The 3,888-nt window shown below is 36.7% G+C and overlaps 2 long non-coding RNA genes across 3 annotated transcripts; both read right to left on the reverse strand.

Moving 5' to 3' along the window:
- Positions 1-223: 223 nt before the first annotated feature.
- Positions 224-2,547, reverse strand: LOC125782655 (uncharacterized). 2 transcript variants are annotated; one of them, XR_007425375.1, is made up of 5 exons: positions 2,431-2,547; positions 2,086-2,357; positions 1,894-1,985; positions 1,706-1,826; positions 224-329 (listed from the first exon to the last, which is right to left on the reverse strand). It is a non-coding gene; the product is annotated as an uncharacterized LOC125782655 (long non-coding RNA). The 2 variants fall into 2 exon arrangements; XR_007425374.1 differs by having other exon boundaries at positions 1,706-1,985.
- A 342-nt stretch (positions 2,548-2,889) lies between these two features.
- LOC111194356 (uncharacterized) lies at positions 2,890-3,592 on the reverse strand. Its single transcript, XR_007425424.1, has 3 exons — positions 3,192-3,592; positions 3,062-3,121; positions 2,890-2,982 (listed from the first exon to the last, which is right to left on the reverse strand). It is a non-coding gene; the product is annotated as an uncharacterized LOC111194356 (long non-coding RNA).
- Between the last annotated feature and the right edge of the window lie 296 nt (positions 3,593-3,888).

Consider the following 3,888-nt stretch of genomic DNA (forward strand, 5'->3'; position numbering starts at 1 on the left):
AAAACATACATGTACTTTTGGTACTTAAAAAGTCCCCCAAAAATCCTTAATCTGACTGCCATATGGCCATAAGAAAGAGAAGTACACGAAAAATTGTTTGGACATAAGGTTGATGTAAATTGAAATTGTGTAATGAACCTACATAAGTTGTTGATGTTAACCTTCAAAATGGCACAAAGTTTAACATCTAAACACTTTTAGTATAGAGTATAATTACCTGAAGCAGATATAATTTCGGATGCCGTTGTCCTTCTGAGCTGATCAACTCTCTCATCAACTACAATGTGAGATGGTAAGCGAGGGTAGAAGTTTATGAGCTGCTTGGCCATCTGTGTAGAAATAGACACACTTATTGCCATGCCCAAATCAGTGTTGTAGTTGCATGCTTCAAATATGGATATAGCTCCAAATATATTGCCATTAGGGTGTACACTGGGTCCAAACCCAGGGTGGGTTGCATTAAAAAAGGGCATACAGTATAAAATTATCAAATCTGATTAAAACTCCAATTTACATACCAGATTTGGAACAACCCAATTTTGAACAGTGTGTTACTGTTCGGCCAATGAAAGGGAAGGAAATAGGAATTAAAATTTAAAGGCAGAGAGAAGGGAGGAAGGGTATGAAGAAGTTGTGGCAGGTGGCAAGGGACAGCATGTTTAGACAATATGGTATGTATTGTCACTGGAAAAAAAAGTAGGGAGATTGTGAGAGGCAAGCAAAGGTTCAGATGCTGAAAGTTGAAGGAAGACTGTGGTGTGAAATTTAGGAAAGTAGTAAGACAGATGCTGGGGTGTGGTGAAGGGGTACTAGATAACAGGACAGTGACTGAATCTGCCAGAAAGTCAAGTGGTGTAAGACAGAGGCTAGGAAAAAATGACATATTGACAGATTGAGAAACTACACAGAAAGTCACACATGTGGCCCAACACAAACAGCAAAATTGATAAGAAATATACATAGTAAAATGAATGAGGAGTTATATATTATGGAATATAAAAAAACTTAGTGGAGTAACTAAGCTGGATAGGATATACATCAGGCTAGGTCAATAAAGGATGAATGTGCTAACAAATGTGCATATTGGAAAGGTGAAAGTACTGTAAGAAAATTATTAATAAAGGATATGAGTGAAAGAAAAGCTGGTTTAGGTAGAATTTACTTAATTTTGATGTGCCTCAGTTTAGCAAAGAAAGTGAGAGCTTATAAAATGCTGTAAAGAACAGTGAAAACATGATGGCCAATTGGAGGCTTGAATGTTTGGAGATGGTAGTGGAGTTTTTAAATAAGCTATATACATTAATTTTGGAGTGTGTTTGGATTGAAAGGGGATGTGCATAGTACTACTATAACTAGAGGCATATATTTGATAAACCATAGAATCAAGATGTGGAAAACAGTACATGTCATGCAGCAGTATGGTTCTATGGTAGTGAATCATTTCAAGGGTTTGAGCCAGAGAGAAAAGAAAAATGTACACAATGGTAGTGTGGCTTGGTGTATGGCCTGGAAAATAAGACTGAAAGAGATAAATATGTATCTCATTGAAAGTGATGGGGATTGACCATATTAAATACATTTAAAACACATAAAACAGGCAAAAAATGAACACAATTAGTTTTGCATATGGCCCACTGACCCAGCTGTTATGCGAACTGGGACTGTATTTACTCTAAATAACAGACATTTCATACAAACTACTCACCTCCATAACAAAAACTCCACAGCTGTGTGTGTCTTTTTGAACAGTGTGATCAATAGTTTGTGGCTTCCATTCCACTTCTGCCCATTTCTTATCTTTGTGTTTACGCACGTCCAAGAAATTTCTAGAAATATGAAAATATTAATAAGAAAAAAAATTGTTTTGCTTTGTTTGAAATGAGTGTCTCTTACCTGAAACATTTTGCAGCTTCCTCTGATCTTGTCAACTCGTTCTTAGCCATTGGATCCAGCAAAAAAACTGACTGAGAGTCCTTATGTATATACTTGAAACAGAAAAGTTAAATCATGTTGTTGCAGTAATGTTTTTAAAAATCACACTCAAAAGTCACACTCAAGTAAATGAGTTATGTTCACATCACATACCAGAAGAATCCAGTGATTTTCCTCATGGTGTATGAAGCCAATTGCGGCACCATAACGATCCAATTGCTGTACAAATACAGTTCCAAGTAAATATAGTTGCCTAATCAATCATTACAATTACGCATCTACATACTTACAGTTCTCATCAGATGCGTTTGAAGGCAGTCATTGTTCCTCTGCATAATTGCTGCAGTCAAATAATAGTCCAACTGTAGTATTTGGTTGTTCGGGTCCATCTCCTTCTTCATAGTTCTTATGTAAAAAGCTATGGTCTAAAGTGAAACACAAAATAGTTAATAACGAGAAATGTAGCATATAAACGTGAATAGATAGCAAATTCTGTACCTCTCCAGTAAGCCAAACGTAGGGCTTGAGACTCTGAAAATCTGGCAACCTTAAAAAACACCTTCCATTTTTGTCCAGTATGGATACAACTGTTTCAGTTGCCTTTTTGTCCCACAATTCTTGGACCTGGAGATGACAAATTAAGTCTTTATCCAGTATTCAGGATAGTTTATAACGATACACTAAAAAACGTCTACATCTATTTAAAGAAAAGTTATTCACTAATGCTTAAAACATTGCTGCAAACAAGCACTAACTAAATGAGCAAAAAGGTATTTGTTAAACATAACATTTCACAGTAACTTTGATAAATTAATAACCCGTTTTAAAAGAGTGTTCTTATATTTATGGGCTTTTGTGTGATGGTGTTATAAAAGCATAAATAAAATAACTACAGCAATTTCCATCCTTGTAGATGATGTCTGGAAAAGTTGTGTCAACCAATAAAAATTACATCCGTTTTACCTTAGCCAGAGTGTCTACTGTAAGCACAGAGGATGCATCAGAACTCTCCATAAATTGGTCATTCGGTATTATGTCCAATGTCTTTGCCTATTAAGAAAACAAAAAGCTTAACATTTTGTTCTTGTAAATATAATATGTCAAAAGTAAAAATCTCCTGTGCACCTACATCACTTTTGTGTTGGTTCGAAGCGGTGACAGTTGGTGATTTGGTATTGGTTTCTGACTCCTGTTACAAGAACAAAATCACATGAAGTTCATGTTTACCTGCAAAATTCAACCATTAAATTCTTACTCACCTCAATCTGGTCTTTGGGTGAAATAAATTGACGGGAAGACATTTCTTTATGCACAGTTGTACATTTTCCACTTGAAATAGGCGAGATTGTGGTTTCTTTTGTTGGGCCTTTACGGCCAGAACGTTTTCTCTCTGCCTTCTTCAATGTGGCTGTTTTATTCTTTATGGCTTCCAGCCCAATAGAGAGCCGGACTGCCAAAATGTGGCAGCATTGTGGAGAAGAATTGCACGTGCAGTGCTCTGTTGGGTGTACAGATGTCAAATATTTTTGACCCATCCATCCTAAGACAATAAATGACTGGGTCCGGGGCTCATGGACGACCCTGTTTTCACATAGGAGGAGCTTTGCCAATGACATTTTGGATGTCATGAGTTCCTCCTCCAGTTCTTCCACTTTTTGGGGGCTCATGTTTGACATATAATTTTTGTATATGTTCACAATGTCTTTCATGGATAAAACATCAGGTGGGAAAGTAGTTTGTTTTGGGTCCTTGGCAATTTTTGTGTTTTTGAGGTGGTATGTTCCACGCTCACAGCGCCCCCTCAGTATTTCATTAAGGTGAAACGTTTGTAGTTGGTAGAGTGTTACCAGCATTTTGTCTGGTCTGACTCGTTGCCAGTCCACCAATCTTTTCAATGTGCTGTTAAAGCTTTCTGAAGGATTATTTGTAATTGAGGACTGTTTTAGACCAAGTTTT

The sequence above is a fragment of the Astyanax mexicanus genome, chromosome 18 (assembly GCF_023375975.1).
Source record: "Astyanax mexicanus isolate ESR-SI-001 chromosome 18, AstMex3_surface, whole genome shotgun sequence".
NCBI classification, from domain to species: domain Eukaryota; kingdom Metazoa; phylum Chordata; class Actinopteri; order Characiformes; family Acestrorhamphidae; genus Astyanax; species Astyanax mexicanus.